This window comes from Zea mays, chromosome 3 (genome assembly GCF_902167145.1).
Source record: "Zea mays cultivar B73 chromosome 3, Zm-B73-REFERENCE-NAM-5.0, whole genome shotgun sequence".
NCBI lineage: Eukaryota > Viridiplantae > Streptophyta > Magnoliopsida > Poales > Poaceae > Zea > Zea mays.
Genome location: NC_050098.1, coordinates 51152642 through 51166128, shown reverse-complemented (window position 1 = coordinate 51166128; position 13487 = coordinate 51152642).

Sequence of the window (13487 nt, the reverse complement as noted above, 5' to 3'; positions counted from 1 at the left end):
GCTACCCAGCGAGCTCTACGAAGCTAGTTTATCTAATATAACGCAGATAAAATGACTTACCAACCTTTACGGAAAATAATTATCTTTATGACTAATAATAATCCTTTGGGTTTTATCCTTTCCTTTCTAAACAGAAATTATATGCATTACTAAAATGTTTATTTATAAATCAAATAACATGAATATTCTAAGAATTAATGTAAATTACTAATTTTGGACTTTAGTACCATAATCATAGTTATTTTGACACAAATAGATATTTTACTAATTCTAAGTAATTAAGTGCTATACGTATGAACACATTTATCATGACTAGTAAAAATCTAAATTTTAACATGACCAAGAAGATGGGGCCTTGTACCTCTTTCTTTTTCTTATAATAGTAAAATTTTACTTAAACCACTACTAATTTAATACCGCTTTATGCGCTAAAATGAGAAGTTAGTCACAAACGTTTCTAGTACTTAATCACAAAATCAAAGAATCGTGACATAACCTACTTATGTTTTGAATTATAAAAATAATATCCATATCCAAAACACTATTACCGGGGTTGGTTCACAATTACACGTATACTTCGGGGAGTAGCACGAAAGATTTTTGGACTTCTTTTACATACATTTGTACTACAAAAAATACAGGAATAATTTACAGAAAATCAGAGCGCCAAAATGAAAAATGGCTTTCTTCTACCTTGAGCTCATGCTCGTGTGTAGAGAAGAGCTCGGCAAGGGGGGTCAGCCGAGCAAGGGAGCGGGACAGGGGGGTCTCGGCGTCGCGCCGGGCTTCGGCGTGGGCGCTGGCGACGAGACACGGACGATGAGGCTCCGGCGCAGTGGCGAGGCACGACACGGTGGTAGTTACCCAACGAGCTCGACGTGGCAGGGGAGGGAGAGGAGAGGGAGATCTTGAGCAAGGGGAGGGGAGAGAGAGAGGCCCGATATGCCGTTTTATAGGGGAAGAGAGGAGTGGGAGAGGGCGCCGAGGAGGGAAAACGGTTGGCCATCACCACGCCATTTATGGCCATCAATGGTGGTCTCCATTATGGGGAGGAAATGGGGAGGGAGAAGGAGGAGGTGACGGCGGTTTCGGGTGCAGGGGAAGCCGAGGGGACGCGGGCCAGTACGGCCAGAGGCACAGGGTCAGCGTCCGGGCGGGCAAGGCGTTGCATCCAGTGCGGCGGCACGGCCAGAGCGCGCGGGCGCACGCCTGGGCGACGTCGGCGCGAGGAAGACGGGGCCGCGGCGGGCGGGCCCCACCTGCAAGAGAGATAAAGGGAGGAGATTGTGACGGAACCTTCCAAGTCATTAGGCCCACCTACAATTGTCCTTGTCCATTGGACCTCGGATAACAATGTAGGTGCACCTGATCACTTGACAAGTTCAGTATCTGAATTCTTTATCTTGCCCAAGAGTGTTTCACCCGTCACACAAATATTACAACACATCGGAGGAACGAATATGTGGAAGCAGTTACAACAACTTATTTTATATTAAAGTACATAAAGAGTATTATTATTATGGAACAATTGGATCTATACCATTAAAAGATCCAAACTTTAGATATATACCATGGACCCCACATGTCATTGACTCATGTAGACCCACATGTAAGTGAGATAGTAATGGTATGGATCCAAAGTGGTGATCTTTTAATGGTATGGATCCAAATTTCCCTATTATTATAGACCAGTAAAAATATAAGAGTGCTGGAGTAATATTATTACAAACCCGGGAGGCAAAAATCCCTCCCGTTTAACAATAAAGTTTTTAAAGGATGACACCTCCTCCCGAGGCTTCAATCCTGGTTCTCTTCCTTAGGCACCACCTTGGAACAAAAGCAACAAAAATTTGATGCTTCCTCACCTACAACAACATGGGTTCGAAAACCCTGAGTACGGAGTGTACTTTAGCAAGTTAAGTCATTACCTGAATCTAGAGTTCTTTCTACCCTAGTTCAAGCACTTGGCCTATACTAGCCATTTTCTTTTCAACCCTTCTTGTTCACTGGAATGCTACGTGTAGGGCAGTGACCAAGTCTTCATGTTCGAGAAGTAACGGCGATCCGAATCGATTTATACCCAGCTGGGGATCTCCAATCACAAGTGTAATATATGAAAAGACGATACAATAAAGGCGTAAAGAGAGTAGAGTAACTTTACTACATCATCCGGATCATAGTATCTTAAACAAGTTTCATTATCAAAGTACGGCAGAATTAAACATGGACACTCTTCCACAGGAAGGTGACTAGCGCATCGTTAGACTCAAAATTCATCAACGTCATCTGCGAAGTCTTCGTCATCACCCTCTAATCAAAATATTAGCAAGGGTGAGCTCACTTATGGTCGGGGCTCAACAAGTGGGGGAAATAATGCAAAGTTAACAAGGTAGGCTATGGATAAGCGATAAGCATTTTAGTTGGTCAATATTTTATTAGCAACACCTGTCTTACTAATAAGTGTGTCCCAAATATCCCAATTAATCAAAGGCATAAAATTATATCTCAAAACACTTAAGTGAAATCACTTAGGCAAACCACTGGTGGATCATCAGATCACGATTTATTTTCCATCTTTAAGTTCAATTATCATGTGAGTGTCCAGGTTGCTCTTAACCGTGAGCACGACTAACATATCATGTTTACACTCTGCAGAGGTGGTACAACTTTACCCACAAGTCGTGTATCCCCTTTAGCCTGGGTTGATCGGACCCATAAACACTTCCTAGGTGAATGGCTAGGGATCCACTATGAGGCTTTCACAAAATATCCTTAGTACAAAGCCACCTGCTAAGGTTTCCACGTCAGTATTGATGGCCCTCTGGGTGAGGTAACTTAGCCAAGACTACCACCCCATGTTAACATGAGCTGCCACAAACCACTGCCGCCCCCTCTTGCCCATCGTTCAGGTAGGGTTGCTATGCACTAAGTCTAAAGAGCTAATTACCAAAGCCAGAGCCATTATAGCACTCGTGGTTGCACTGTTATCTTGGGTGGTCACTCCATGTTCCATTTAATACAAAATGTTCTTGTTTAACCATTGGGTCAACATCATAAATAAAACTTCATTTCTGGAACATAGTATCATTAAAAGAGTGACATCATATTTATCAAGTTGAGCAGTAGCAAAAATTGCTAAGCATAGTATTTATCCCAGGGTAATCAAGGAATAAGGTTGGTAATTCTAGGAAATTATATTTAGGCAAATCCCATCAAATTATGCAATATCTGAAAAGTAAACATTGTTATATGCATTATTTGGGTACAAAAAGAAATGCAGAGGAAAAATCCACTTGCCTTGTTCGAACGTGTCCTGTGGGTCGTCCTCGAATGTGTTCGGTTCGTCTACCGCACATTCAACTTCTAATCATCGATTTGCGTATCGTACATACAAAAGAATACATATGCTAAATAAATAAACATACACCATTACATGGGTAACATTCACCATTACATAAACATTCACATACCACGCAACGATACATGTAAATAAGGTCTAAATCATAACTATTTTATTAACCCACTATATTTTCCACTTTGAGTTATCATTGGTGAAAATATGAGCAGGTGACTACGAAGCTAGTTTATCTAATATAACACGGATAAAATGACTTATCAAACTTTATGGAAAATAATTATTAACTAATAATAATCCTTTGGGTTTTACCCTTTCCTTTCTAAACAGAAATTATACGCATTACTAAAATGTTTATTTATAAATCACATAACATGAATATTCTAACAATTAATGTAAATTACTAATTTTGGACTTTAGTACCATAATGATAGTTATTCTGACATAAATAGATATTTTACTAATTCTAAGGAATTAAGTGCTATACGTATGAACACATTTATCATGACTAGTCAAAATCTAAATTTTAACATGACCAAGAAGATGGGGCCTAGTACCTCTTTCTTTTTCTTATATTAGTAAAACTTATACTTAAACCACTACTAACTTAATACCGTTTTATTCGCTAAAATGAGAAGTTAGTCACAAACGTTTCTAGTACTTAATCACAAAATCAAAGAATCGTGACATAACCTACTTATGTTTCGAATTATAAAAATAATATCCATATCCAAAATACTATTACCGGGGTTAGTTCACAATTACACGTATACTTCGAGGAGTAGCGCGAAAGATTTTTGGACTTCTTTTACATACATTTGTACTGCAGAAAATACAGGAATAATTTACAGAAAATTGGAGGGCCAAAATGAAAAATGACTTTCTTCTACCTTGAGCTCGTGCTCGTGTGCAGGGAAGAGCTCGGCAGGGGGGTCGGCCGAGTAAGGGAGCGGGACAGGGGGGTCTCGGCGTCGGGCGGGGCTCCAGCATGGACGTGGGCGACGTGACGTGGACGACGAGGCTCTGGCACGGTGGTGAGGCACGGCGCGAAGGCGGCTACCCAACGAGCTCTACGAAGCTAGTTTATCTAATATAACGCAGATAAAATGACTTATCAACCTTTACGGAAAATAATTATCTTTATGACTAATAATAATCCTTTGGGTTTTATCCTTTCCTTTCTAAACAGAAATTATATGCATTACTAAAATGATTATTTATAAATCACATAACATGAATATTCTAAGAATTAATGTAAATTTCTAATTTTGGACTTTAGTACCATAATCATAGTTATTTTGACACAAATAGATATTTTACTAATTCTAAGTAATTAAGTGTTATACGTATGAACACATTTATCATGACTAGTAAAAATCTAAATTTTAACATGACCAAGAAGATGGGGCCTTGTACCTCTTTCTTTTTCTTATAATAGTAAAATTTATACTTAAACCACTACTAATTTAATACCGCTTTATGCGCTAAAATGAGAAGTTAGTCACAAACGTTTCTAGTACTTAATCACAAAATCAAAGAATCGTGACATAACCTACTTATGTTTCGAATTATAAAAATAATATCCATATCCAAAACACTATTACTGGGGTTGGTTCACAATTACACGTATACTTCGGGGAGTAGCACGAAAGATTTTTGGACTTCTTTTACATACATTGGTACTACAGAAAATACAGGAATAATTTACAGAAAATCAGAGCGCCAAAATGAAAAATGGCTTTCTTCTACCTTGAGCTCATGCTCGTGTGTAGAGAAGAGCTCGGCAAGGGGGTCGGCCGAGCAAGGGAGCGGGACAGGGGAGTCTTGGCGTCGCGCCGGGCTTCGGCGTGGGCGCTGGTGACGAGACACGGACGACGAGGCTCCGGCGCAGTGGCGAGGCACGACGCGGTGGTAGTTACCCAGCGAGCTCGACGTGGCAGGGGAGGGAGAGGAGAGGGAGATCTTGAGCAAGGGGAGGGGAGAGAGAGAGACCCGGTATGCCGTTTTATAGGGGAAGAGAGGAGTGGGAGAGGGCGCCGAGGAGGGAAAACGGTTGGCCATCACCACGCCATTTATGGCCATCAATGGTGGTCTCCATTATGGGGAGGAAATGGGGAGGGAGAAGGAGGAGGTGACGGCGGTTTCGGGTGCAGGGGAAGCCGAGGGGACGCGGGCCAGTACGGCCAGAGGCACGGGGTCAGCGTCCGGGCGGGCAAGGCGTTGCATCCAGTGCGGCGGCACGGCCAGAGCGCGCGGGCGCACGCCTGGGCGACGTCGGCGTGAGGAAGACGGGGCCGCGGCGGGCGGGCCCCACCTGCAAGAGAGATAGAGGGAGGAGATTGTGACGGAACCTGCCAAGTCATTAGGCCCACCTACAATTGTCCTTGTCCATTGGACCTCGGATAACCCTGTAGGTGCACCTGATCACTTGACAAGTTCAGTATCTGAATTCTTTATCTTGCCCAAGAGTGTTTCACCCGTCACGCAAATATTACAACACATCGGAGGAACGAATATGTGGAAGCAGTTACAACAACTTATTTTATATTAAAGTAGATAAAGAGTATTATTATTATAGACCAGTAAAAATATAAGAGTGCTGGAGTAATATTATTACAAACCCGGGAGGCAAAAACCCCTCCCGTTTAACAATAAAGTTTTTAAAGGATGACACCTCCTCCCGAGGCTTCAATCCTGGTTCTCTTCCTTAGGCACCACCTTGGAACAAAAGCAACAAAAATTTGATGCTTCCTCACCTACAACAACATGGGTTCGAAAACCCTGAGTACGGAGTGTACTTTAGCAAGTTAAGTCATTACCTGAATCTAGAGTTCTTTCTACCCTAGTTCAAGCACTTGGCCTATACTAGCCATTTTCTTTTCAACCCTTCTTGTTCACTGGAATGCTACGTGTAGGGCAGTGACCAAGTCTTCATGTTCGAGAAGTAACGGCGATCCGAATCGATTAATACCCAGCTGGGGATCTCCAATCACAAGTGTAATATATGAAAAGACAATGCAATAAAGGCGTAAAGAGAGTAGAGTAACTTTACTACATCATCCGGATCATAGTATCTTAAACAATTTTCATTATCAAAGTACGACAGAATTAAACATGGACACTCTTCCACCGGAAGGTGACTGGCGCATCGTTAGACTCAAAATTCATCAACGTCATCTGCGAAGTCTTCGTCATCACCCTCTAATCAAAATATTAGCAAGGGTGAGCTCACTTATGGTCGGGGCTCAACAAGTGGGGGAAATAATGCAAAGTTAACAAGGTAGGCTATGGATAAGCGATAAGCATTTTAGTTGGTCAATATTTTATTAGCAACACCTGTCTTACTAATAAGTGTGTCCCAAATATCCCAATTAATCAAAGGCATAAAATTATATCTCAAAACACTTAAGTGAAATCACTTAGGCAAACCACTGGTGGATCATCAGATCACGATTTATTTTCCATCTTTAAGTTCAATTATCATGTGAGTGTCCAGGTTGCTCTTAACCGTGAGCACGACTAACATATCAGGTTTACACTCTGTAGAGGTGGTACAACTTTACCCACAAGTCGTGTATCCCCTTTAGCCTGGGTTGATCGGACCCATAAACACTTCCTAGGTGAATGGCTAGGGATCCACTATGAGGCTTTCACAAAATATCCTTAGTACAAAGCCACCTGCTAAGGTTTCCACGTCAGTATTGATGGCCATCTGGGTGAGGTAACTTAGCCAAGACTACCACCCCATGTTAACATGAGCTGCCACAAACCACTGCCGCCCCCTCTTGCCCATCGTTCAGGTAGGGTTGCTATGCACTAAGTCTAAAGAGCTAATTACCAAAGCCAGAGCCATTATAGCACTCGTGGTTGCACTGTTATCCTGGGTGGTCACTCCATGTTCCATTTAATACAAAATGTTCTTGTTTAACCATTGGGTCAACATCATAAATAAAACTTCATTTCTGTAACATAGTATCATTAAAAGAGTGACATCATATTTATCAAGTTGAGCAGTAGCAAAAATTGCTAAGCATAGTATTTATTCCAGGGTAATCAAGGAATAAGGTTGGTAATTCTAAGAAATTATATTTAGGCAAATCCCATCAAATTATGCAATATCTGAAAAGTAAACATTGTTATATGCATTATTTGGGTACAAAAAGAAATGCAGAGGGAAAATCCACTTGCCTTGTTCGAACGTGTCCTGTGGGTCGTCCTCGAACGTGTTCGGTTCGTCTACCCCACATTCAACTTCTAATCATCGATTTGCGTATCGTACATACAAAAGAATACATATGCTAAATAAATAAACATACACCATTACATGGGTAACATTCACCATTACATAAACATTCACATACCACGCAACGATACATGTAAATAAGGTCTAAATCATAACTATTTTATTAACCCACTATATTTTCCACTTTGAGTTATCATTGGTGAAAATATGAGCAGGTGACTACGAAGCTAGTTTATCTAATATAACATGGATAAAATGACTTATCAAACTTTATGGAAAATAATTATTAACTAATAATAATCCTTTGGGTTTTACCCTTTCCTTTCTAAACAGAAATTATACGCATTACTAAAATGTTTATTTATAAATCACATAACATGAATATTCTAAGAATTAATGTAAATTACTAATTTTGGACTTTAGTACCATAATGATAGTTATTCTGACATAAATAGATATTTTACGGAATTAAGTGCTATACGTATGAACACATTTATCATGACTAGTCAAAATCTAAATTTTAACATGACCAAGAAGATGGGGCCTAGTACCTCTTTCTTTTTCTTATATTAGTAAAACTTATACTTAAACCACTACTAACTTAATACTGTTTTATTCGCTAAAATGAGAAGTTAGTCACAAACGTTTCTAGTACTTAATCACAAAATCAAAGAATCGTGACATAACCTACTTATGTTTCGAATTATAAAAATAATATCCATATCCAAAATACTATTACCGGGGTTGGTTCACAATTACACGTATACTTCGAGGAGTAGCGCGAAAGATTTTTGGACTTCTTTTACATACATTTGTACTGCAGAAAATACAGGAATAATTTACAGAAAATTGGAGGGCCAAAATGAAAAATGACTTTCTTCTACCTTGAGCTCGTGCTCGTGTGCATGGAAGAGCTCGGCAGGGGGGGTCGGCCGAGTAAGGGAGCGGGACAGGGGGGTCTCGGCGTCGGGCGGGGCTCCAGCATGGACGCGGGCGACGTGACGTGGACGACGAGGCTCTGGCACGGTGGTGAGGCACGGCGCAGAGGCGGCTACCCAGCGAGCTCTACGAAGCTAGTTTATCTAATATAACGCAGATAAAATGACTTATCAACCTTTACGGAAAATAATTATCTTTATGACTAATAATAATCCTTTGGGTTTTATCCTTTCCTTTCTAAACAGAAATTATATGCATTACTAAAATGTTTATTTATAAATCACATAACATGAATATTCTAAGAATTAATGTAAATACTAATTTGGACTTTAGTACCATAATCATAGTTATTTTGACACAAATAGATATTTTACTAATTCTAAGTAATTAAGTGCTATACGTATGAACACATTTATCATGACTAGTAAAAATCTAAATTTTAACATGACCAAGAAGATGGGGCCTTGTACCTCTTTCTTTTTCTTATAATAGTAAAATTTATACTTAAACCACTACTAATTTAATACCGCTTTATACGCTAAAATGAGAAGTTAGTCACAAACGTTTCTAGTACTTAATCACAAAATCAAAGAATCGTGACATAACCTACTTATGTTTCGAATTATAAAAATAATATCCATATCCAAAACACTATTACCGGGGTTGGTTCACAATTACACGTATACTTCGGGGAGTAGCACGAAAGATTTTTGGACTTCTTTTACATACATTTGTACTACAGAAAATACAGGAATAATTTACAGAAAATTAGAGTGCCAAAATGAAAAATGGCTTTCTTCTACCTTGAGCTCATGCTCGTGTGTAGAGAAGAGCTCGGCAAGGGGGGTCGGCCGAGCAAGGGAGCGGGACAGGGGGGTCTCGGTGTCGCGCCGGGCTTCGGCGTGGGCGCTGGCGACGAGACGCGGACGACGAGGCTCCGGCGCAGTGGCGAGGCACGACGCGGTGGTAGTTACCCAGCGAGCTCGACGTGGCAGGGGAGGGAGAGGAGAGGGAGATCTTGAGCAAGGGGAGGGGAGAGAGAGAGGCCCGGTATGCCGTTTTATAGGGGAAGAGAGGAGTGGGAGAGGGCGCCGAGGAGGGAAAACGATTGGCCATCACCACGCCATTTATGGCCATCAATGGTGGTCTCCATTATGGGGAGGAAATGGGGAGGGAGAAGGAGGAGGTGACGACGGTTTTGGGTGCAGGGGAAGCCGAGGGGACGCGGGCCAGTACGGCCAGAGGCACGGGGTCAGCGTCTGGGCGGGCAAGGCGTTGCATCCAGTGCGGCGGCACGGCCAGAGCGCGCGGGCGCACGCCTGGGCGGTGTCGGCGCGAGGAAGACGGGGCCGCGGCGGGCGGGCCCCACCTGCAAGAGAGATAGAGGGAGGAGATTGTGACGGAACCTCCCAAGTCATTAGGCCCACCTACAATTGTCCTTGTCCATTGGACCTCGGATAACCCTGTAGGTGCACCTGATCACTTGACAAGTTCGGTATATGAATTCTTTATCTTGCCCAAGAGTGTTTCACCCGTCACGCAAATATTACAACACATCGGAGGAACGAATATGTGGAAGCAGTTACAACAACTTATTTTATATTAAAGTACATAAAGAGTATTATTATTATAGACCAGTAAAAATATAAGAGTGCTAGAGTAATATTATTACAAACTCGGGAGGCAAAAACCTCTCCCGTTTAATAATAAAGTTTTTAAAGAATGACACCTCCTCCCGAGCCTTCAATCCTGGTTCTCTTCCTTAGGCACCACCTTGGAACAAAAGCAACAAAAATTTGATGCTTCCTCACCTACAACAACATGGGTTCGAAAACCCTGAGTACGGAGTGTACTTTAGCAAGTTAAGTCATTACCTGAATCTAGAGTCATTTCTACCCTAGTTCAAGCAATTGGCCTATACTAGCCATTTTCTTTTCAACCCTTCTTGTTCACTGGAATGCTACGTGTAGGGCAGTGACCAAGTCTTCATGTTCGAGAAGTAACGGCGATCCGAATCGATTAATACCCAGCTGGGGATCTCCAATCACACGACATATGTAGCACTTAACCCTTGCATATGTCAACTCGCCACCGAGGTTCTTAAGACCAGATCAGGTTCACGCCAACCGAGAGCACAGATACACCACCGTCTAGCCTCTTGCCACGGAGGGTACACACTACTCTCGCCATCTCTCCACTCCCATTGCGTGTTATCTTATTCTGGTATTAGTCTGCCCGAGGCAAAGTTTACCCGTGATGAGGCATGTGACTAGTTAAAAGGTCCTCGATCATCAAGCCTATATCGAGACGGTCCTTAATCGACTCACACGGAGACACTACACCGAGACTCTCTTCTCGTGCAAGTCACCCACCCGGTCTCAGCTTTACCATTTTAACCCAAAGTTTGGTACCTGACAGAGGTACATCTTTTCTGATGTTGAACCCATCACGGCCATGATGGATCCACCATCAAGTTTTATTTTGAAAACATCCCATCCCACTTGAAGCATCATCTTTTGTCAAAACAAAACATTTTGTTTTTCTAGAGCAAGACTAAGCAAAGAAAAACCTTTTTATAAAACAGGGGATCAATGAAAGGTAATCAATCTTTCTAGGAAGGAAATGCATCAATTGTTTAGCACACAACTCCTATCACCTAATGCATCAAGTAAGTGAGAAAGATTTTAAAATAGCAAGGAGATGGCAAATGCACCGGGGCTTGCCTTGTGTTATAGGAGAGTCGGGCTCTGCTCCACAAATATCAAAATAAAAGTAGCTCCCGGCAGGTGGATCTTCAGGTGGTGGTGGTGTAGCTCTAGCTTCTTCAACTTCTACTTCTTCTTCGTTTTCTATATATATATCATATATACAAACATGAATGCTCATGTAATGCTTATGAAAATGCAAAGATAATAAAGGTATATTATCTTAGGTTTTGAATACAATTTTCCTTCACGGGACTCCAGGAAACTAGGGTTTTTGGAGTCACAATTGTAGTTCCTTGGGCAGGCATCACTAGAAGATTAGGGTTTTGGGGTTTAGTCATCAAACATTGTCCAAATCATGCCAAACTTTACCCAAGGCTTCTAAATAACATTTAAAGCTTATCCAAAAAGTTTAGTGATTTTTGGAGTTACTAAATAATTTCTAAAATTCCAGGAGTATTGGTTTTGGCTATTTTAAATACTCCATAATTCCTTATTTGGACTAAAAATCATAAAACTATTTTTATTAAATAGTATAGAATTTTAGGAGCCTAGCAAAATTGGTCTTGAATTTTACCATTTTTCTACAATTTTCTAGGAATTCTCTAATCCTGACAGAAAAAGAAAAAGGAAAAACATGAATAGTATTAGGCCGGAACTGGCCCAAGACAACCCATGCCCAGGCGAAAACACGCGCGCCCGCGCCCGCGTTGACAAGTTTGTGCAGAAGACCTTGGCGATTTGAATAACTTGGAAAGGGTCGCAGTACTATTTCTGTGTTTCACTGACAGCTATGAAACCCCCCTGGATTTCTATTTCTTCACAACGTCAGGTCCACGACGTCGCACGGCGGCAGACCGAGCTCCGGCGATCCTGTACCGGCCGGATAACTCAACTATCAGTGCTCCCGTGCGGTTGACACCGAATTTAACCCCTAATAACCATTTCCCCTCGATCAATTGCACGATCTGAGCTCTAAATCGCCCTATCCATGGAGACAGTGCGAACTACGGATGAACAGAAGTGTTCCCGGCGATCTAGCACGGTCTAGCTTATTTGAACGGGTCGAGGAGCATCAGGAGGACATATGGGTACTGAAACAGGAGGGCAAAGAGCATGAACGGACCTGGAACGAGCTAGCCATGGCGAGGTCACTATGCGTGGTGTTTCGGACCGATTTGGGGGAACTCCCAAATTGGGGCTCTATGGTGATTAATTGGAGGCACGAGCGGGTGGATTGGATGCTGAACTATCTTGCGGAACCGATGGCAGGCTCAATTTATAGGATCCATGAGCGGTGGCGACTAATTCGGGGAAAGACACGCGATGGCCGGAGAGAAGGGGTGCTCTGGCGCAAGCGATTGGTGGCATTTACCGTGGCGGGCTCACCGACGACTATCGGGTGGGCTAAGATGACTCACTGCGGCATGGTTAAAGAACCAAGGCACGTGGCGCAAGGTCGCAAAGTGGCTAACTCCGGCGAGCCTATCCAAAGCAGCCGTGACACAAGCGGGTACGGCGGCCGCAGTAGAATAGTGGCTGGAGTTTATCCACAGTGCGGTATTTCTTACCTCCTTGCCGTTATCCATCTGCGCGGGGCATGAATCACCGCGGCGGGCGCGAATTCGGGCGCATGGTCGCTGGTGGTGAGTTATCTGAACTGGCGTTCTGATCTAGACACTGTACCATTGAAAACCCGATTCAGAGCGCCTGACACAGCCTGTTTGGAGGCAATTTGCTCCAAATTTTATGTGGTGACCAGATCAACATTCTGTATCAAAGTTGTAGCCTAACAAACCAGCTTTAACTTTGTCACAGAGGTTTTGGTTAAACATCCATCAAATCGAGCTCCACAAGGTCCCAAAGTTGATCCAATCTACTGCCTTCTTTGAATATAATGGAGTCTTAGTCTGACAGCTAGACTTCAGGGCTGATGATCTCCAATTTTTGTATGTCAACAATGCTTAATCACTTAAGCAAAGTTGTGCTCCTATAGTAGCTCTAGACTTTTGATGTGTTGACCCTAGGCCAACTCTTTGTATTTTTAGAACTACAGAGCTCCAAAGTCAGCCCTGTTCTCTGGTTTTCAGACTTAGTCACATGAGAGGTGTAGAGTGGCTTTTTGCAAATAAATCCAATTCTCATCCTTTGACATGGAAATCCTCAAATGTGTGAAGCATATGTTTTGAGGTACCCTAATACCTTGATTTTTGCACTTAGATCAAAAGTGTGCAAAATTTACATA